Source organism: Chrysemys picta, chromosome 6, assembly GCF_011386835.1.
Source record: "Chrysemys picta bellii isolate R12L10 chromosome 6, ASM1138683v2, whole genome shotgun sequence".
Lineage (NCBI taxonomy): Eukaryota > Metazoa > Chordata > Testudines > Emydidae > Chrysemys > Chrysemys picta.
The window spans coordinates 58,158,626-58,182,375 of NC_088796.1; the positions used below are offsets into that span (position 1 = coordinate 58,158,626).

At 38.8% G+C, this 23,750-nt stretch overlaps 1 long non-coding RNA gene across 1 annotated transcript in view; it reads right to left on the bottom strand.

Moving 5' to 3' along the window:
* The window catches only part of LOC112059425 (uncharacterized), a 115,778-nt gene extending 97,805 nt beyond the window's left edge, over positions 1–17,973 (bottom strand). Inside the window, exon 1 of the long non-coding RNA XR_006175804.2 lies at positions 17,844–17,973. This is a non-coding gene — a long non-coding RNA (uncharacterized LOC112059425). The remainder of the gene's footprint in view (positions 1–17,843) is intronic.
* Between the last annotated feature and the right edge of the window lie 5,777 nt (positions 17,974–23,750).

Below are 23,750 nucleotides of genomic sequence, written 5' to 3' on the forward strand. Positions count from 1 at the left end.
GAGGGAAGGAAGGAGCCAGGGCCCTCCCTCTACTCCGGGCTCCAGCCCAGGGACCCTAATAGTAGCGGCTATGATAGCTGACTTTTGGAAATAGGATGTGTACAATTCCCTGGGCCACATCCCCACAGCAGCCACCACTCAATATCTCCTTCACCGTTACCTCAGGGCCTCATTTCTTGCGCCTGATATGGATTTGTACTGCTTCGTTCCTCCAACAGCGCGGCTTACTCCTACAGCTCCTGACACGCACGCCTCACTGACTAACTGGGAGGCTTTTAACTAGTTCCAGCCAGCCCTTGATTGGCTTCAGGTGTCCCAATCAACCTAGCTATCTCCACTGCTTTCTAGAAGGATCTTAATTGGCCCCAGGTGTCTTGATTAACCTGGAGCATGGTACCAGGGATTTGTTTAGCCTGGCTAACATACCTATTCCTCACTACTTTACTATAGCCATCTGGCCTTGCCCCATCACATATTTCCCCCCTTTGCTCAACACCATAGAGTTGGGCAACTTGGGACGCCAGGCAGTGTGCTCGTGACAGACCATCAGCATTGCCATGGTGGCATCCAGCCCTGTGCCATATGCGGAACTGGAACGGTTGGAGGGATAAGAACCACCTGGTAACCCTTGCATTCTTTTCCTTATTCCTCTGCATCCACTGGAGGGGTGCATGGTCCGTCACGAGAGTAAATCGCTGGCCTAAGAGGTAATAACATATGTCTCCATGGCCCATTTGACAGCAAGGCATTCTCTCTCAACTACTGCATACTTCTGTTCTCTTGGGAGCAGCTTTCTGCTTAGGTAGAGGATCGGGTATTCTTCTCCAACCATTTGACAGAACCGTCCCCAACTCCACCTCGGAAGCATCTGTTGTAAAATAAATTCCTTGTTAAAGTCTGGGGCTATGAGTATGAGGTCATTACAGAGGGCCATCTGAAGGTCTATGAATGCCCCCTCTGCTGCGTCGGTCCACTTCACCATGTCTGGACCTCGGGCCTTCACCAGGGCCATTAGGGGACTAGCCCTAGCGGCGAAGTGGGGAATAAAACATCGGTAGTAGCCTACCAAGCTAAGGAACGCGTGGACCTGCTTCTTTTGGGTTGGCTGGAGCCAGTTTTGAATCGCCTCTAGCTTATTTATTTGGGGCTTCGCTATGCCCCTGCCTACAATATATCCCAGGTACCTAGCCTCTGCTAGCCCTATGACGCATTTAGTGGGATTAGCGGTGAGGCCAGCCCGCCTTAAGGTGTGCAGTACTGCCTTAACTTTCTCCAAGTGGGTTCCCCAGTCTGGCGTATGGATGATGACATCATCTAGGTACGCAGCTGCATAACTAGTATGGAGGCGCAGCAGTTTATCCATGAGGTGCTGGAATGTGACCAGGGCCCCATGTAACCCGAAAGGGAGGACAGTGTACTGGAATAGCCCGTACGGGGTGGAGAATGGTGTCTTTTCTTTAGCTTCTTTAGTCAGGGGAATCTGCCAATACCCTTTTGTCAGATCCAGTGTAGTCAAGAATCGGGCACTACCCAGTCAATCAACCAGTTTGTCGATGCATGGCACGGGGTATGCATTGAACTGGGATACTTCATTCAGTCGGCAAAAGTCATTACAGAATCTCATGGTACTAGAATGATTGGACTGGACCACAGACTGAAAGGTTCTTCAGTAACCCCTAATTCTAACATTTTCTTTGCTTCGGCCTTGATTTCTTCTCTTTTGGCTGCAGGGATTCAGTAGGGTCTCAATGTTACCTTGGCTCCGGGGATCGTGCGGATATGGTGATAGGTCTCAGTCGTCTGCCCCGGTTTTGTAGAGAACACATCTCGGTTGTGATTAATCATGTCAGCTGCCTCGATCTTTTGGATCGGCATCAAGTCGGGTGATATCTTCACTTGCTTGTGTAAGTTATCCTCCTGGGGAAAGGTCTCCTGCGTGACTAAGCATGCCTCTCGATCGTGCCAAGGTTTTAGAAGATTGATGTGGTAAATTTGCTCTGGTTTCCTGCGGCCTGGCTACCGCACCTTATAGTTCACCTCTCCCACAGCTTCAATCACTTTGTAGGGTCCCTGCTACTGGGCCAACAGTTTACTTTCTGCTGTGGGCACCAGGACTATCACTCGATCCCCTGGTTAGAACCATCGAAGCTTTGCTTGGTGGTTATAATGGGTTCGTTGGGTCTTCTGTGCTTTCTCCAAGTGTTCCCGTACAATGGACATAACTCGAGCTATCCAATCCCTCATCTGCAGTACATGCTCGACTATGTTCCTTCTGGGATTTGGCTCCTCTTCTCAGGCTTCTCTGGCTATATCCAATATGCCCCGGGGGAGAAAACCTTGTGGAACCTCCCGGATGGCAAACATGAGGTAATGCAATAGGGTATCCCAATCTTTCCCATCCCGGCTCACCACTTTCCTGATCATGGCCTTGAGGGTCCTATTGAACCTTTCCACGAGGCCATCTGTTTGCGGGTGGTATACAGAGGTCCATAGGGCTTGTACGTGGAGCAACAAACAGATCTTTCATCAACTTGGACATGAAAGGTGTCCCTTGATCAGTCAATATCTCCTTGGCTAGCCCAACCAGGGAAAAGATCTGTACTAGCTCCTTAGCTATTGTCTTGGAAGCCGTGTTGTGTAGGGGAACAGCTTCCGGGGATCGGGTTGCATAGTCTAGTACAACAAGCACATGTTGGTGGCCCCTACCTGTCTTCTCTAGGGGTCCAACCAGATCCATGGCTATGCATTCAAATGGTACCTCTATTATTGGAAGAGGTATCAAAGGGGCCCACAAGTGTGGGTGAGGGCTATGTAGCTGACGCTCTGGACGAGAGGTGCAGTATCGCTGGACATCTTCGTGTACTCCTGTCCAGAAGAACCTCAGCAGGATCTGTGCCTGGGTTTTCTCTACCCCTAGGTGTTCTCCAAATAGGTGACTGTGGGCGAGGCTTTCTAGAAGGATCTTAATTGGCCCCAGGTGTCTTGATTAACCTAGAGCAACTGCCATTTGGTTACCATGGTACCAGGGATTTGTTTAGCCTGAGGCTAACATACCTGTTCCTCACTATTTTATTATAGCCATCTGGCCTTGCCCCATCACAGTATGTATATATATGTGTGTATTTGTGGTGATTAAAGTAACCTTCTTGCAATAAATAGTAAATGAAAAAATCTATGCCAACTTTTTCAAAATTTCACACAGCTCTGAATACATACTCTTATAGCTTTTCCATTTCTTTGCTGGCTGCACAAAAAACAAGCTTCATAATAAAGAGAAAAAAATTGCTAATTAATTGCATTTTGTCCTTGTTGCTTGTTTTAACCTACAACATTATCTCAGGCATTGTACTACTGCCAGTGCCAGAGATATGACAAATGCATTGTGACAATCCCAGTGCAAACCATGTTATAGTCCTCTGAGTACTAATTTTAACAGCAAAAGAAAAGGTAATGCTTCTAAGGGATAGCTAAGCAAAATCATTATACCACATTATTAACATGTATGCAGGGCCTCTGTGGCATCATTTGTAACAATGGGAAGCAGCAAAGTTGCTATCTTTATCAGAATCATTTCTCTGGCTTGTGATTTGTGACACCAGACTACAAGCAATTCCATGCACTGCATCAGTACCAATAACAGTTCAGAATCAATGTGGGTGTTAATGACATTGTGAGTAGACAAATACAGGGGCAGGAATCCAAGTCCCACAACAGCCTTCCTCCAGTTAACGCCATTCCTACAAATGGCATATTCTTGGACTGAGTCCAAGGAACTTGGTCCCAAGATGAACTTTCCCTGACTTTGTGATATGTTAACATCCAGCGTACTCAGGGATACACAGGCTTTGCTTATGAATCACTCAGACAGAGGCCTATATGTGTATTTTCTGAATAAGTGTCAGTAAATGTGTTCTGCCTACACTAAAGAGTACAATTGTTTAACAGTTTGTCAGACAGTTACTATGGGTTGTATCAACACACCAGGATGCGTCTTTTATAATTTAGTTTGAATGGATTTTTGACCCATGAATCAATGAACTTCTTGCAGTCTGAGTAATATTTGCTTCCTGAAAGGCTGAATGATATCAACAAGGTCACAGTTTACTGTCATTTTTTTAAATAAAAAAAAAGGTACTCAGGGGGCATTTAACATTTTGACAAGGTGACCCACAATTATCCATTAGTGTTGTATTTGTCTAAGCCCCTCTGCATTGATATGCAAGGATCATGTAATAGTTCATTGATGTCCCACTTGGGGGTGGGGAATAAGGCAAGAGGGACTTTTCCAAGGTCTTTCACAGCCAGAATGCATCTAGCTATTGCTGTATTGATTAAACATTTGGATAGTTAATCAACACAGCTAAGCCCTTTTAACCTGCCATGTGCTGTGTATATATGAAAAAAAAGAGCCACAAGGATGCAATTTTTATTTTCAAAATTGAATACAAAGAACATATATTTGTAGACAATAAAGCCATAGTAAACACTATTGGGTTTGCTGTGGCCCCTGCTTTTAATACTAAGTTTCAATAGAATCCTGTTTGTTGTCTATAACAATTTTTGTGAATTATTCCTGGAAAAATGGTAAACTATGTTTTTACCTAGTAATGTTGTACTTTTCTTTACTCCATAATAGTAGAAAAGGCTCAGAATTAAATTACTAGCCATCCAAATGCCTTGGATATTGTGCAAATGTCCTCTTACCTTGGGTACTTGGCACACCATAGAGCTCATGTTTTTTTGGAATAACACCTCTAAAATGAAGAACTTCAGGGACTGACACATTTGGCTTGGGATGTTATTTCTGCAAGTACTGTGCCCCTTTCCAATTCTGAATAAAAATATCAAAGGGAAGTTCTGGAATGAGTATCGAATATTTCTGAAAAAGGTAGAGTCAAATTCTCCAGCTTCCTCTGAGGGCACAGCTTGAAAGCATCAGAAATGCAGGGGCAGATCTTCAGTTGTTGTGAAGTCAATGGAGCTGTGACAGATTACACCAGCTGAGAGTCTGGGAAGAGAACTACACTCCCTATGCACATCTGAGAGGTCAAATCCCTCCTTAAACTCTTTTGCTGGGATTGCCACAAAAATTTAACAATTAGCCACTGGTTTACTGACACCACTGCCCATCATACTGATCCATTTTGTCTCATTGTACTCCCCCATTGGTTTGTCTGTAGCCATCTGTTATCTCTTGTCTTATACTTAGATTGTAAGCTCTCTGTGGCAGAGGCATCTTTCATCCACACAATGTAGTCATGGTCCATGACTAGAGCTCCTAGACACGACTGTAATACAACTGATAACTAATAATAATAAAAGGATGATATATTGTGGTATATCCAAGGAATGGTAGGGTTAGCAAGCCAGCATACAGGCCAGATTCTCTAGTCTAAAACCTTGCATATAAAGTTATTATAGTGGACCATTGTTCACTTCTCCCTCCCATAACCTGATGTAATATCTGCAGATGGACTCTACGCTGGATATAGCATCACAGAATTCCTTTCTTTAGACCTATGCAGATTTCCCTTAATTTAAACAATAAGGATGTGCACTAGAGAATTTGTTTGAAGACTTGACCCGAAGAAAGGGAAGTGGTAATCTGTGGAGTGGGGCAAAATTACAAAATAAAGGTAATGCTATGAGTATTTTTAATTATTTTAATAGAAAAGCGGAGTAAAGAATCTCATTATGTACTAACTACATAACTCAAAGAGTACTTATCAATGATTCACTGTCAAACTGGAATGACATATCTAGTAGGGTCCTTGAGGGGTCTGTCTTGCATCCAGTACTATTCAATATTTTCATTCATGACTTTGATAATGGAGTGGAGTATGCTTATAAAATTTTTGGATTACACCAAAATGGGAGAGGTTGCTAGCACTTTGGAGGACAGGATTAGAATTCAAAATGGGAGAACTGGTCTAAAATCCACAAGATGAAATTTATTAAGGACAAGTGCAAAGTACATCACTTGGGAAGCAACTTCAAAATGGGTAATCACTGGCTGCTGAAAAGGATGTGTGAATTATAGTGGCTCACAGACTGAGTCAACAATGTGATGTTAAAAAGGGTAGAATCAATCTGGGGTATATTAACAGGAGTGTCATATGTAAAACATTGGAGGTAATTGTCCCACTCCACTTGGCATGGGTGAGGCCTCAGCTGAACTACTGTGTCCTGTTCTGGGTGCCACACTGTAGGAAAGATGAGGACAAATTGTAGAGAGTCCAGAGGAAAGCAACAAAAATGATAAAAGGTTTAGAAAACAGGACTATGAGGCAGGGTTTAGAAACTGGACATGTTTAGTCTTGAGAAAAGAAGACTGAGGCAGGATCTGAAAACAGTGTTCAAATATGTTTAGGGCTGTTATAAAGAGGAAGGTGATCAATTGTTCTCCATATCCACTGTGGCAAGGGAGACTTAGATTAGATATTAGGAAAATCTTTGTAGCTATAAGGATAGTTATGCACTGAAATCAGTTTCCAAGGGAGGTTGTAGACTCAGCACTGGAGGCTTTTAAGAACAGGTTAGACAAACACCTGTTCAGGGATGGTCTATGTATACTTGGTCCTGCCTCAGCGTAGGAGGCTGGATTTGATGACCTCTCCAGGTTCCTTCCAGCACTATATTTCTATGATTGTATGTTGTGAAGTTCCTTTCAGCACTATATTTCTATGGGTACGTCTATACCCAGTCGCTAGTTCGGCGGCTGGCAATCGAACTTCTGGGTTCAACTTATCGCGTCTTGTCTGGACACGATAAGTCGAACCCGGAAGTGCTCGCCGTCGACTGCGGTACTCCAGCTCGGCGAGAGGAGTACCGCGGAGTCGACGGGGGAGCCTGCCTGCCGCGTGTGGACCGAGGTAAGTTCGATTTGGGGGTTTAGTGTAGACCAAGCCTATGACTGTATGTTGTGACTCTGCTTATTAAAACATGTTATAATGCACACGTTTAAATAGAATTAATTGCATAAAGTGAAAATTAACTGCATAAAATGAAAATAATGTCCCAAATATGACACTGACATGTACGCTGTGAAAGCCTTCTTGTGTCAATGGGCTTGCAGAGGTGGAATTTGTTTTAAAAAAAAAAAAGGTAGCGTTATTAGATGACAGTGGCTATGTTGATAGCTGAGTTGAACACCAGAGCATGCCCAGTGTGAGCTTGATGTTTCCAGAAGCCTGACCTAAGTGTTTGTTCAGTTAATAAAAACGCTGTGCTTTCTCTCCAGCCAACATACCTCTTTCTAGTTCCCACATAGTAGTATGCGGTTCTTTTTCTTCTTCTTTTTTTGATGTCTATATCTTCCAGTTTTTCAGAATAACCAAAAAGTTCCTTCATGTATTCTGTCCATCTCTCCAAGATGCTGTTAGTTTTGTTAGCATTTTCTGGCGTTCTTAGTTTTTAACACAGCTAATTCCTTTTTTTCTGACTTCTTTATTTATCTCATGGTTCTTTTTACAGTGCAATGAATCTCTCTCTTTGTGGTTTTGTCGGATTTCATATTCTTCTATGTCATCACATCTTTATTCTAGCCATTATTCTTTTGCCTCTTTGCATGCTTTCTGAATTTTTCTGACTTCTGATATTCCTCACTTCTCCTATATTTACATTCTCTTCTTTCATTAAGTAAGTTTACAGTTTCATCAGTCATCCATGGTTGCTTAGCATCACATCCTTTCTCTCCTAATACTAATTTAGTGGTGCTATGTACTGCTGTCTTAAACTTTTTTCCAGTTCCTCTAAAGTGTCTTCATTGTTGTATTCATGGGAGAAATCAAGACTTTGGTTGACTTCTGAAATACATTCCATGAATTTTTGTTGTTGTTTGAGTCTATCTATGTCAATCTGTAGTCTGTATCTTTTAGATAGTTTAAGGAGTTTTTTAAGCTTTAGTTTGTTTCATGGCAAACAGATTATGATCACTATTGCAGTCTATGAATGGGAACTGCAGTATGAAATCTTTTTGATATTGAAATGTAACATGTTTGATTCCTTCTAGCATGGCCCAGTTCATCCCCAGAGCTTCACCACATATATAATCTTCTTGGGTGATGCTGAAACCACGTATTGCAGATTACTAGATTTTTCCTGCTTGCAAATTCAATCGGTCTGTCTCGTATTTCATTCCTAAATCTCAATCCATGATCTCCAACTATGGCCGCCACCCAAACTTTTTTTATTTTAGCATTGAAGTAATTCACCTCTATCAACATGTGTCTGCTTTTCCTTTGTTTTCTTACTTTTTCTATTTTATCATAAAAACTGTTCAACAGAGACTCTTCACAAACTTCTGTGGGGGCATAAACTTTTAATATGCAAATTATGATTGGTAAGGTATTGAACCTCATCAACAGCATGCTTCAGAGGCCAGCCAAATTCTAGATCCAGTATACTATTGGTTTGTTATTCTTTAACATTATTACAAGTCCTCCTTCATGCCTCACTCCATCTGAACTGTATCTATATGGACTGTAATTTGTGTAGCTGTTTATAGCATTTGTAGAGAAGAGAGCATTAAAATTAAAATTGTGGAGTGACTTATTTAATATACAAGTTATATATCAGAATTATTAACAGTGAAGCTCCCAAGATCTGCTGTTCTATCTGATCTAGGGCACTGAAATAGAGTTCTTGGGGAAACTGAAAACAAAGCATTAACCACACTTTGTTAAATTATAGTTAAAATTGGTTTAAAATGAGGGTGCAATAACATACGGAGTTGAAATATAAACAGAATGTGAATTTCAGTAATGAATCAATAGGTGATGTGTTCACATTTCTATTATTTTTTTATTATAATTAGACATAGCAAAGAATAATCTAATATTAATAAGATATGTATAATGCAAACACTGTTTTTAAAGTTGGAATCTTCTTTTGTAATTTGATTAAGAGAAAACGCTTCACAAATGTTTGTTTGAAATGTTTAGTGTATGTAATAAACATTTGAAAATAGAGGTGAATGCGAGAGTCACACATGAGCTTCAACTTTGTGAGCAAGCATGAATGTGATTAAAATATTTGTGAATGTGCTTGAAAAATTTACCAAAATGAATCATGACATGCATGAATGTATATGGCATGTAGGCAACCTGCTATCTACTAAAAAGTATGAACCTCTTATTTTGCATGTTTTAACATTCTGTTTTGTATCATTATTTATTAGTATCGCAGTAATCCCTGGAGCCCCAAAAACGGGAATCAGAGCCTCTTTGTGCAAGGTGCAAACATGTATTAAAAAGAAAATCTCTGCCTCAAAGAGCTTACAATCTTAGCATATAGTGGGAGACAAGAGGAAAAGTCAAGGGGAGGAGGATAAAGGATCAGTGAAATTCACATGTTTGGTATAAGAAGAAGTAGTCTCAACAGTGTAAACAAGCATCATTGTTTTTTTAGTAGCCATTTTAAAAAAAAAGATTCTCCCAATACCCTAATGCAAGAAAATACCCCGCTTAAAAATCCTTCCAGCAAATATCAATTCATGAGTGCATGAGTCAGCCATGAGTGTGAAAACAAATAAGTATAAACCCTTTGTGTGATGATGAGATAGTGGCTTGATTTAAAAGGCACTTGTATGCTCATCTCTTTGTGAAAATTAAAAAATATCTAAAAATTAAAAGTTGGGCATACCCTGAATTGGCACGTTGTGGATTTCTATGTAATGGTCACTGCACTATATATGAGGTAGAGGATTTTTTATTATTATTTCTGAACTGATAAGGTTTGGTTAATAGCCATTATAAATATATAAAAATGTCAAATTTGAGGCTGGTATTCAAACATTTGTTTTTTTGGAGATTACTCCTAAACTTAACTTTTATTAGCTCAAAGAGCTAGATAGCCAATGATGATGTTGTTGAACCTTGAAAATCTTTTATTTTATCACTTTTAATCCATGTTTAATATTTAACATTCATCTTATTATAGACTGAAATTGTGAGATGCGTGTGCTGTTTCCACACAGTTTTAAAGTTCAATGCACAGTCACAATTCTGAGGGGAGATTTCACACATTTATGAAAAATAAGGCATTTTTGCAGTAAAGTTGCAAAGTGTGAAAGAATTCTTGTTTTATCTGCCTTACTTATCATGTTTATGAGTTATTTTGCCTGGAAGTAAATTGACAAGTTGTCAATGAACAATAGACAGTGCTTCAGCTAGGCTTTTCACAGGTTTGGATGCCTTTGGGCAAAAGGGCTAAATCTGTAGTTTGCAATCTAGCATATGGAGTACTGAAAAAAGTGGCAATGGGGTGAGAGACATTTACTGAGAAATTCATGTGTCTGCTGATCTCTAACCAATCCATTTGGTCTGGGGTTTATGAATTCATGTGTAAGTGCTCTACACTAACAGTCAGGAACAAGTTTTCAGTTTACACATAATGACCCAGTTCCATTTATTCCTGAAACACTGCTGGCCTGCTGTGTCATATTAAATAACTTTATTTTTCACCATAAGCAATGTCACATACATCTTTAATAATAAAGCTCTATTTTAAAAACAATAGACAGCTACTGTACACTTTTGCTCCAATAATTGTACTAAAATCACCCTAATTAACACACCTCTTTATATCTCTACCCTTTTGAAGTGTAAAGCGTATTGTGTGTTTTAGAATGAGATAAAGATGATTTCAAATGCACCGACTGTGGAAAGAGAAACACCATTCTTTTCTCCTTTACGTGATGTCTTATTTGTCGAGACCCTAATGCACAAGGGTGAAAAATGTGATGCCAAAAGCTTTCTCAGTTTCCAGATACCCTTAAAAAATGTTTCGTTTCAGAATACAGTAAAATGGAAGCACAAATTTAGAGGGATTCAAAAAGTGAAAGAGGGCAAGAAAACTAGTCAAGTTGAAAGAGAATTCAGGGGGAGTTCAGTTTTTCTTTCAGCAAAAAAACCCTCATCTTAAATGTCTACCTACTTTACCCTTTTCATTCACTGAAGAGCTGTTCAAGCTCAGAAACCACATTAAAAACTGCATTATGTTTGCATGACCAAGGACAAATTCGCCCTACATTATATTTTTTTCCTATCCAAATGCTGCACAGAGCATGTTTTGCTGTGGAATACTTGCAGTGAGCTGCTGGAAATGCTGAACTTCTTGCCCAGGAAATATTTATGCAGTTATGTAGTTTAGGAGCATTACAGTGAGCAATTAGCATAAGAACTAATACTAGGAGCAGTAAGAGTGATGATAAATGACTGATGAAAGGACACTAAATTAGACTAGTTACCACACTTAATTAAGAGACAACTGTGCTATTTGCTTGATGTCAGTATCTTACATCTGACAAGAAGGGTAAGTAGCCTATTTTAGTTATTATTGTCATGGCCAATGGAAATATAACTAAAGCAAGAGAGGTTACAGATTATAAATATATCATATTATGTAAGGCTCTAGTCAACCTGAGGAAAATATGAATACATTATATTTTAATGTCTTACAAACTCTTCAATTATTAATGACCAGGCAGACTAATTTGGTTACCTTAGTGGAATATTTTTTAGACTTTAATTATCTGTATGCAGCAATGAAGCATTTTTCTATACTTTGCATGTCAGGGTTGGCAGGTAGAATGACAAAAGGCCTGTGACCTACACTCGCATTTTTAACTGAATTGCAAAGAGCATCACTAAATGGATACAAAAAGCACACATCTTTTTTAAGCTCACCCCTTTCCTGCCAGCTACCAAATCTGGATTCCTTATATTTGAACAGAAATTATCAAAATTCTGGTTGTCTTGTAGAATTCTGCATATTCACTATGCTTTTGTGATAATTATACAGCTCATAAAGCTGAGTATATCCTGATCATAAACCTGAGCACTCTATTTCTTTCAAAAACAGATTAGATCACTCTCAGTAAAAAGAGTTGAGTGGAAATTTTAAAGGGACCTATCAACTTTAAATCAAGTCAATTTTCACAAAGGAGTTTAAAGTCATTTCAGGTATTATACTTGCCCATGAATACGGGTCCCAACTTTTGTGATTTTACAATTAAATTTTCCTATTTCAAAAAATATTTCTCTCTCCTATGCTGGGCAAGACCTTGTCAAACAACAGGGGAAACGGATAGTTTGATTGTACAAAGAAAACTCTGAAATTTACTCTTCGCAAAGGGTGAAATTTATCCTTAATGCAGAGGGCCTCCACACCACTTAAAACCCAGACTGAGGGTGTGTCAGGAATCACACCAACCTATCAGAGGCTGGCACAGAAGGCAGATAGGTTTGTGGTTGTCCGGGTGCAAGCCAGGAAAGAGGCATGTATGAGGATCCATTGCCCCATGCAGCCAATGCAGTGGGACTACAGGTGTAATTCCAGTCCAGTAGCAGTTGCATGGTCACCCTGCATCCTGGCATTGGGGGATGAATTTCATTTACTCAACACGCCCACATTCTGCCTGCACAGAGCCTTTGCTGGAATTAATTTCACCCAAAGTGCTGTCAAACACACCAAATAAATAAACTGGGGAAGAGGAGAGAAGGAAAACAGACAATGATATTTTCCCTCTAATTAATCTTATTCATTTATGGTATTAGGTGTTATCCTGTAACAATAGTCAGTTGAAAAAGATGTCCTAGTGAAGTTGCAGTCGTTCATTTTAGCATGTTTCCAGACGGTACTTTAATAAACTATAGTGCCTGTTTCAGCTTTATAAATCAAAATAGACGCTCTATAGCTATAGACTATTAGTATTCTCCCTGCAATATTATATGCTGTAAAAATGCTGAAATAAATTACTTCCTGACCTAGACAGTATGTAGCTACAGTGAGAAAAAATAAGATTAGTAAAGCAGTAATAATCTCTTTAAACTGGATTCCTGCAGATTAAACTGGAAATAGCCATAATTATGCTATATTGTGCTATGGTCATTGTAATGTGTGTCAGTTGACAACTTTTCAAATCTAACAGAAAGACCTGCCTTGTTACAGTTGTTTTCTTATGCCTTGGCTAAGTTTTCCTTAATTATTTCTCCAATTCTGTCAACAGTGTTATTGCCCCACTAGTTTAAAGGTTAAACAAAGCGCCAAATCTGTCAAAGTGAGTGAAACCAACTGGTGAAGAGCTATCAGAAAGTAATCAGTGCTAATAGGTACATAATGGCTAACAGTGGGCTGTTTGCACTCAGATACATCATAGCAGACAGAACACAGGCTTCACTGAAGTCACAGTTAAAGAAAACATGGAGTACTCCAGCCAGTTTGTGGTTAAAAACAAACTGAGAAACATATTTTTCCCTGGAGAAAAGATCTCTGAAACTACATACACTTCTCAAATAATAGCCACAGTTATGGTTGCTAAGGCTAAGCCATAACTTTTGAATTAGTCAAAGTGATCCTTTTGTTGCATAACTGCCATGTGGGGTTAAAAATCTGAAGGAGAGATGTTGGTAAGAATTGTGTGGGGTAAAAGGATAAATGGAGTTTATGGCATATAAAGGCTAAAACTTCTGATTCTTTCTAAAATAGTCTAACAGAAGCTTCCAAAAATATTTCATAAACCATTTTTTTCCCTTCAAGTTCAATTGTGAGGCTCATTAGCAGTTCCCTGGACTCACATGCAAAATATATCTTCTGGCTGTGATTTTACTGCATCATCACCTGACTCTGTAATTTTGTGGTAAATGCCTGCAAAGTTTAGTTTTAAGCATTTAGGAACTAATCCTGTGAGATGCTTTCTGACTCCTGCAGGATGTGGAATGGCCCAAACTTCTACTGAAGTCAATGGGAACTCCGGCAGCTCAGCACTTTGCACAATAGGGCCCTTATTTACTATGTGGAAGGCCAATTTCTCTGTGAATTCTTCCAGGACTGTGTATGACAGGAAGTAAATGTTAGAATGTACTGGTATGAGGAAAATAATGGTTTGCTCACCATTTAAACTTTTATGTTTAAACAGTGCATAAGTCTTGAGCTGGCCCTCTCCACAGAGTGAATTTCATCCTTGTTGTTTACAGGAACAACTTTTCAACTAGAGGCTTTATTCTGTCATTACAAGCCTGCTTGTAACTTGATTTTTTGCATTATTTGTAGAAATATGTGTCACTGCCTAGCTCTCTAATTTAATGAATGTCTCCTCCTTAGTTCTTGAAGGAAACTTGCATAGCATCTGAAATGAGGGGTGGGTGAGCACTTCCAATAAGTGGCAAAGAAATTGAAAGAAGGAAAGAGTATCTTTCCCAAGGTTAGTAAATTTCACAAAGTCTTCTGAATATTTTTTTTAATTAAGTTTTCTTAAGCAGCTTTGACTTGCACTACCAATTACTCAGCACCACATCATCCCAGAGCTTTGGCTAACTTCCGAGACTTTTATTTTCATATGGATTAACTGTTCTTGAATAAATTCTCCAATATGTTTTCCTTTCACATGAGAAAGGTATGTCTTCTCTTTCCTTCAGTGGTGTGCCTTTGGAATTGAGGTTCGGTTCAAAAAGTTTGGGTGCTTATCCCTATTTCATGAGTCTACAAAAATAAACTGGAAATCTCATGAAATCTGATTTCTTCAATGAAATAGCCAGCACTTCTGCTTCTGGGCATGGCTGGGAATCTTCCAAAGAAGCTGGTACTGCAGGACATTTTTAGCACTTCCTAAAAGGTATTTTCCTCTTCACTGGTACAGCTGTATGAAGCAACACACTTGGGTTTTTTCCCCTCGGTTGAAAATTCCATTTCTATGGGGGATTGAGACTTATTCTCATTTTAGAATGTGACAGCCTATTGTGTTCCCCTATTCTGTCTTCAGTTGCTTTGTCTGCACTATTGTCTACCCCATGTGAGGAAACTACTTTGAATAATGTGAACAAAACTTACATTTGTTAAAAGCCATTGTTTAAAACTAGAGAGAGAATAAGTTTAGATATAGGAATCACCATAATGGATCAGACCAGAGGTCCATTTAGTCCAGTATCCTGTCTCTGACAGCAGCCAGTACTGGAGGCTTTTAAAGAAGATTTAACAACCCTGCAAAAGGCAGATATGGGTTAGTGTGCCCCTTACATTAGGGCTCAACCTGGTCTCTGATGGTTAAACATTAGCTTAAGTCCTGAAGCATGAGGTTTAATATCCCTTCCATGTATTGCTAAATTCCAATAAAAATGTATTATTTCTCATTCTAACAACTCTGGATATTCATGATATCCATGTAGATATCCAATCCCTTTTTGAATCTTGAGTTCTTAGCCTTAGTGAATTCCTGTGGCAATGACTTCCACAGTTTAACTACATGTTATGTGGGGGAAAAAGATCCTTTATCGGTTTGGAATTTCCCACCTTTTAATGTAATTGAATGTCTCTTTTTATTGTGTGAGACAGGGAGAACAGAAGCTCCTGATCTACTTTCTCTTGACCATTCATTATTATATATTCTTTTATCATAGCCCCTTTAATTTATCTCCTTTCTAAATTTAATAGTCCCTGCCTTTTCAATCTCTCCATTTCCCAAGCGCTTCATCATTCTCCTCACTCTTCTCTGAATCCCCAGTATTTCTGCAGTATCTTTTTTGAGATGAACAGTACTGCACACAATATTCCATATAAGGCCCCACCACTGATTTTGTATTATAATATTATTTGTATTATTCTCTTTCCCATTCCTCATGCACCTTAATATCTTGTTAACATCTTGGTCACAGCTGCATATTGAGCAAATGTCTTCACGGATCTGTCTGCAACACCCAAGTCCCTTTCCTGAGTTGATATGGTTAATTTAGAACCCTGTAAGGCATATGAGACAAGGAAGAAACATAGAAGTCTCTGTTAATACACTTAAAATGTTTTTTCTCTTGGGTGGGGGAAGTGCTGCCAATTCAAAAAGCTATTGTTCTGTAAGAAATGACTGATGTTTTATACATCCACACACGTAAGCCAAGCTGGATATAGAATGACTTCTAAAATTTAAGTGACCAAATGTCATATTAAATGTTAGACTAGCCCTAATTCAAAAGTAGGTTTAGAGGTGTGGAGTCATTCATGAATCACAGCACTTTCTTTCCAAAATTAGGAAGGAGTTTGGAAAAGGAGGATACAAGAAATAGTTGACACTGGTGGGGAGTTAAAAGCCTGAGGTGTGTCGCCATTTAAAATTAATTAACCAAGAATTTAAGAATTAATTAAGCAGTGCGATTTAAGCAAAATTATTTCAGGAAAATGTAGCGCATAATAGACTAACAATTTCTCTTGTATCTCACCACCTATAACTTGGGACACATTTTCAGAGGAACTCAGCTCCCAGTTAGACACCTAAATTAAGTGGCCAAATTGAGAACAATAGTAACTGCTGGTCACTTTTCAAAATCTGGACCTACATGGAAGCTCAGCTCTTTTTGAAATCTGGCCCATCCAGAGAGAGACGACCCCCCCCCCCCATGCTACAAATGTACAATTTAATGCATTCCATACCTGTACGTGAACTATACCAAATGTTTATCTGTGCACAGCTGTATTACACAACAGTTTAGGACAGGACAGGAGGAAAAACACCATAGCTAATTGATACCACAGGACAATATAGAGGAACAGAATATAATCATCCAAATTTGAATCTGACGCTGAGGATAATAGTCCTATACTTACAAAATATCTCATGGACTCGTCAAAAAATAGTTGAAGGTAATCAGACTCTTGGCATTAAGTCTTTAAAAGCGGTGCTGTTCTCACTGATGTCATGCTTAGATAAGCACCAATTCAGAAGAAAGAATGAATCAACACCACTTGCTATAGCACTTGGTTTTCCTTTGGCCATGTTATGACCAGATCTGACTTTGTTTACCTTGTAAGATCTGTTGAGATTGCACCCCAGGGTGGTACGGACATTTTCAGAGAAACAGTTCACAAAGGAGGCAAGAGTAGCCAATAACAGTCAGAAAACTAGAATTATCTCTGGAGATAGGTGAAGAATAGAGTGAACAAGCAGGGTGGCAACCCTTTTTCCTTAACTTTTATTATTTTTGGCACTCTTTTTACTTAAAAATAACAACAGCATTTTATACCAAGTTATATTTTGAATGTATATGTATATATATATGCATGAGTATATGTGTAATATGTATGAGAGACAGAATGTGCTTGAGCTTCTTGACTGGAACTTCGAATGCCAAATTTCAGCCTAGAGCACATTCTACAACTGAGTTATAAACCCTTGAAAATAGGTTTTTAAAATGGAAATACTGAGACACTAAAATTTGCAGTGGCACACAAAGCAATGCCATACCTCATCTAGAAAGGACACGAAAGCAGCCAAAGTATTCAAGACCTGACAGTCAAATCCTAACCTACAGTCAAATCCTAACCCTCTTGAGACCTGAAAGGGTTAGGATTTGACTGTAATATAAGTTTAAGATGTCCAGTTTAGCAGAAATCACCTACAAACATTATGAGTCTAATGACTGTGAAACAAGAACATTGCAAGGTTTGTAGCAAAACTGAAATATACCACTGCAGAGTGATGTTGCGTAATGCAGTGTGGCTCCACTGTTAGCAAAGCAAGGTTGATTTCTTGAGACAAGTTGTAACAAATCAAAATTTCCAGCAACAAGTTAGTGTAATGCATGTCTTTACTTTTGGCAAAGGAAATAAGTATATGTCATTACTTCTTTTCATCAAGATACTTTCTGAAGGTAAACTGAAATGTTGTTTAACAAAAACAAATGTAATCTTTTTTTTAAGAACCAAAAATCAAGCACTCTCCTATTCTTAAGTTGAATAGTGTCTGAAAGCAAGATAACTTGAGTAAGGGAGCAGAATTGGGCCCTCCTTACAGCTAAAAATAGCAAATAAAAACATTAGAACAATATACATTAAAATCAGATGCTGTTTTGTTTACCTACCAAGAAACTGAAGACATCATTAAGGCCCAGATTTTTAAAGGTATTTAGGCATGACAATCAATGAGATTTAGACTCCTCCTTTAGTTGTAGGCTCTTAAATAAGTTAGGTGTTGTGAAGCTGAGTGCAGCAATGCCTAAATGCCTTTAAAAATCTGGGTAAAGACTTTAAGTAGAGTAAAGAAAATAGTTTGCTTCACTATTTTAAGCACTTTAAGTCTCTTTGCAGCCCTGTCTAATAATTAACTAAATATTAAGGTAACTGAAGCAGAGAGATTAAATGATTTGCCAAAGCCACCAGGGAAATCTGCATTAGAGGATTAGAATTTAGCAGTTCCTGGTCCCTTGTCCTGTTCTCAGACCACTGGATCCTGCCTTGTTAACACGTGTTCTCATCCACTGTTTCAGAAGAAACAGATTTTTTTAACTCAGACATGGTAGGCAAAAAGCCTCTGTAGTGCATCTTCAAAAGATATTTATTTATAAATTTTGGGGTCAGCTTCAGCTGGGCCTCTTTTTTTTTTTTTGTGAGCATGTACAAATCAGATAATGGGTTAATTTGCCCATTTTTATGTGCAAAATCAAAAGCTCGAATGAAAATGTAGTTCTGTAGATGTCTATGCATTTATAGCATGGATGATATAGAATCTCAAAAATTATATATATCTTTTTAAATCAAAAGCATTTTATTTCACCTTTAACTTAGTATTGTTTGGGGTTATTCAGAACAAAAATGTTAATACAAAAAGAAGTTTTGGGGAGGGTTATTAAACCATTTGGGAGGGGTTATTAAACCTGGTGCCTCATTTTGATGTGTCTATATCTCCTACTATTGAATGTTCCTGCAGGAATTCTTTCTTAATCATGGAATGTGTCATTTGCCCTTGAACACATTCTATGGTATCTAAAAATAGTGCATAGCATGTTCCATAGGTCATGTAGGATGATCATCTTGTGACTGGTTGTTATAAATAAGGGCTCTGGGGTCAAACCAGTCTTTTCTTTGAAGAGGTTAGAAAGTTTCACCCTGAAAGCAACACCAGCCCTGAATCTAGAAAACCAGTTCCCAAAAGGATTCTGTGGGCAAGCGCCTCTAAATAGCTAAGAGTGAGAGAAATGGTACTGCAAATGTCAGCTTACATAAACCCAGATGAGAAAATGATGTCCTTTTTTACAAGGGCAGCAAATTTTTTTTAAAAGCATTTTAGAAAAGTTAAAGTGTAACAAAATCAAACAAACATACCAAAGAGCTGGCTTACATTGTCGCACACAAAAAACTTCAGTGAAGTCTCTGAGCTTGTCTGTTCAAATTAGGCTTGTTGAAAATATTGGAAAGAACAATCCATCTATATTTTAGGTGCTTTACTGTAAATTCAAACCCTTTTTTTAATTTCCTCTGAATTTATGTTTAAGGATTGATTTGAGAGGATTCTACTTCCGTTTTCTCCGGTGCTATTCTGTTCTTTTCTGTCATCCAGCAACTGCAGCAGTAAGATGTCCAACTCATTAATAACAAGAAAAAAATGCAGAAATCTCATGAGAAACTCATTTAAGGTGGCTTTGGATTAAATTTGACCTTTAAAGCCTATGTCTGAACCCAGTGCCAAACAATTAAGGGCTTGCTCATTCCTGGTCAGAAGTCTCGGAACAGTTGTAAGAAAGAGCAGGTACTTAAAGTTCTGCAGCTTGATGGGCTACTTGTCATTGTGATGAAGACTGGGGAGAGAAAAGTGTTTACTGTTTAATGTAAGAGGACAGGGCAACAGTTCAAATTTTACAGAAACTGCATTGAACAAGCTGTTCAATTAATGATCAATCTGTAGTGAAAAGTGGGTATTTTTTTCCAACCTGCACAACACAGCAGACACTCATAAATCCTATAAAGACACTTTAAAAGGCACTTAAGCACAGCTGAGTTAATATAAATATTTTATTCTTTTATATGCGTTGTTGAGGTTCAGTCACACTTCAGCCTACTGCATCTTTTACACAGCACATCATTAGTTTGCCTTTTTGAAGCATTGTTAAGTAAACACTAGTACTGTAGTTAGGTGGGGATAAAGGTTATTATTTTCAAGATGAAAATTCAAAGCCTCTTGACATCTTTTTGATATTCATTTCGCCAACCTATATGCGTAAAAATGCAATACAGAAGTCAATTATATAGATTTTCATTATAACATTTTATAAAATTGTTCTCCTCTGATTTGGTATTTTTTACTTGTTTATTATGCAATTTCTCCAATATATATTGACATGCAAGTTTCTGTTAGAGCCGCAGCTGATGGTGGGGGACACATCCTGATCTAATGAACTATAAAATAAAACACATACAAGGATGTGTATGTGTTCTGTTGAGAAAGAAATAATTTAAAGAATGCAGGAGGGCTGAACTAGGCATAACTGAGAGCAGATGAATCTTCTGAAAGCTTATGGACCAGAAATCTTATCTTATTTTAAGGGCTGTTTTCATGCCAAGCTTTCGGATATCTTGTATGGCAGGATATCATAGCATTTGGAAAGAAAAGTTACCCAACATCAGAATAACTCTGAGAAAGGCAGAAAGCAGAATTCTTTAAACTGTGTGCCTCTAGGTCACAGGTCTCTTTGCAAACACCCTCTTTGTTGGGATTCAGATCAACATAACTCTAGTACCACTTGAGTCAGGACTGGCTTCACTTTGAATCTCATGGAGTCCTTATGAAAAAAAGACTAAATGCAAAGTGCATTCTCTTCCCTTGACGAAAGATTCAACTGTGTTGGAGAAAATGAATAACTTAAATTATGAAGAGCAAAATGCAGTTGTACAAGGAATCTGCAAACAGCACAATAAACTCACAATACATGTAATTCATAAACTGTCTAAAAGTAGAAAGACAAAAATGCACACAACTCCCCCCACCCCACCCTACATCTCTCTTCCTCTGTCTCTATCTGGAAAATAATGCTGCTCTTAGATAACTCCTATAGCTTACAAACATCCCAATAAGAACAGATCTCCGGAGTTTGATGAAACAAGGAGATTACTAAAAGCATAGACACATAGATCAAAATTTAAAAAAAGGAGTCTCTGATTTTGTGTCTCTCTCGTTTTTTGTGTACCCAGTTTGACACTCTTGTTTTTCAGAAGTCCTATGTGTTGAAGTTAATGGGAGCTGTGAGTGTTCTGTGCCTCTGAAAATTAAATCTAAAGAATCTCATGTCAGCTCCCTGTAAGATGATGCATCAGTGCAACTGTACCCCTTCTGGCCAAGCATGGTGCAGCCCGATCGCTGACATAACCTAGCAAGGCTATTAGTCTATTCCTGGTGCTCAGGACTCTGAAATCCCTTTCTTCACTCTGACGTCCGTCAGGCGGTCAGTAGGGGAACCCAGGCCTGCCCACTCCATTGGGTTCTAGCTCAGGGCCCTTGAGCTAGATAAGCAGGAACAGGGTTCTTCGACTCTGACAGTGCCCTAGGCTCATGCAGCGGGACAGGGAACACTCCTCCCAGACAGAACCCAGTGCACTGTGATCTATTGACATCTCGAGGCTGAGACACTCCAACGTTTCCAGGAACATTTTGGGCCCCTATAATTTTTTTTATCTGACATTTTGTGATATTCACTACTTGGAATGCTGTGAAACAGCTGCAATATTTGAAGTGAAGTGAGAGTCAAACTACCCTAAAGAATAATCAAATAACATTCAGTGAGTCAGCCCCGTATGACAGGATGTGGGTCCACCCATTGGGAAAGGAAAAATGTGCCCTTCCCACAGGTCAATAACCAGAAAAAAATTGTAAATTAAAGTAATGGTATAAATGTAGCTTCTCTTTTTTTGAACCACTAAAGCTGTAGTTTAATAACAATTTAAAAATACCCCAAACAGTAATGGGCATTGTCCATTATTTCTAGATAACCCCTTTCCGTCAGGCTCCGTAAGAGCCACACACTTAGCTATCCAGTTTAGAGATGGTCTCTTTCCTGATAGTTTAGACTGGAAATGAAAGTCATCTTCATTGTGAACTTATCTTGACAAACAATGTCAGACTCTCAGTCTCAATGTATCAGTGTCACTCACTCAGCACTAACCCTGCTACTAGCTACTGCTGGATTTAGCCTTCAAAAGCTCCTCATTGTTTGACAAGTTAGAAAAGGTAGTGATAGTACTTGTAATTGGAGAGCTACAACTCCATCCCTGGAGGTGATCTTGTCCTCAGACTAAGCCCTGGCCAACCCCAGGTACAATACCTTAATTGGCAGTGTGGTTATTATTGCTGCTGCTACAGCTCCTCCACAGGCACATATTCCAGAAAAGAGACAGATGTGAAGGAAATTAGAACAATGTGGCACAGAGATGAAATGCTGTTACTTCCTCTGATGCTGGCCTGTTTTGTGCATGGTCTCACTGCTTTTAGGCTTGGTCCGTTGTTTTTTTTTTTTTTTTTTTTTTTAATTTCTTCCTATTTATTTATCTTATTTTAATTTTTTTCTTTTTGCTCCTGCCACAGTTTTTAGGTCCATTAAAGAAATTTAAAAACACATACCAAAATACATAATGTATCCATTAAATACTTCCAAACTTTCTTACATTCACTGCCCTTCTCACTTGCCTCCTCCCTGAAAAAAAGAAAGGGAAAAAAAGGGCAGGCCAAACAGATGAGCCCAGTGCACTGAGTCTGCAGTCGCAGGTCTCACAGACCCAGGCTTACTATGCTGGGTAGACATACCATCAGGCTCCTATCAAATCAGGAGCTATTAACTCAAGCACCACTATCATGGTGTCTCATGGAGATAAAAACAGTGTCTCAAGTAGATGGGACCCAGATCATTTAAGGCTTTATATTCTCGATCAAAACAACACCTCAATCTTTGTGCAGAAATCAAATTGTTGACACTGCAGATCTGTGTATTGGTGTAATGCATTGACTATGTGAAACAGCACTTAAGAGGGTTTGCATTATTCACCACTAGCTGCAAAATTTGAAGGGGTGAAACCTAATTCATAGATTCCAGTGGTTAATTACCCTCGCTGTTAAAAGTTTACACATCATTTCCAGTTTGAATTGGTCTAGCTTCAACTTCCAGCCATTGGATCATGTTATACCTTTCACTGCTAGATTCAGAACCCATTATCAAATACGTGTGCCCCATGTTGGTAATTATAGACTGTAATCAAGTCAAACCTTAACAATTTTCTCTTTGTGACGCTAAATAGATTCAGCTCCTTTGGTCTATCATGTAAGGCATGTTTTATAATCCTTTAATCACTCTCATGGGTTTTCTCTGACCCCTCTCCAATTTTTCAACATCATTCTTGAATTGTGGACACCAGACATGGACAGAGTAGTCCAGCAGCGGTCGCATCAGTGACAAATATAGAGGTAAAATAACCTTTCTACTGCTACTCAAGATTACCCTGTTTATGCCTCCAAGGATCACATTTGCCCTTTTGACATTGTTCAGCTTATTATCCACCATGACCCCAAGTGCTTTCCTGGATAGAGTTCCCATCCGGTAAGTATAGCCTACATTCTTTGTATCTTGATGTATATGTTGACATTTAGTCATATTAAAACATATATTGTTTGCTTGCACACAGTTTACCAAGCAATCCAGATTGCTCTGTATCAGTGACCTGCCTTTGTCATTACTTACCGTATCTCAATTTTTGTGTCATTTGCAAACTTTATCAGTGATGATTTTATGTTTTCTTTGAGGTCATTGATAAAAATTTAAATAGAACTGATCCTTGCAGACCCCCATTAGAAATGCCCCCACTCAGTGATGAATCCTCATTTACAATTACATTTTGAGACCTATCCATTAGCTGGCTTTTAATCTATTTAATGTGTGCCATGTTAATTTTATATCATTCTAGTGTTTTTAATCAAAATGTTGTGCAGTACAAAGAATCTAGGTATATTA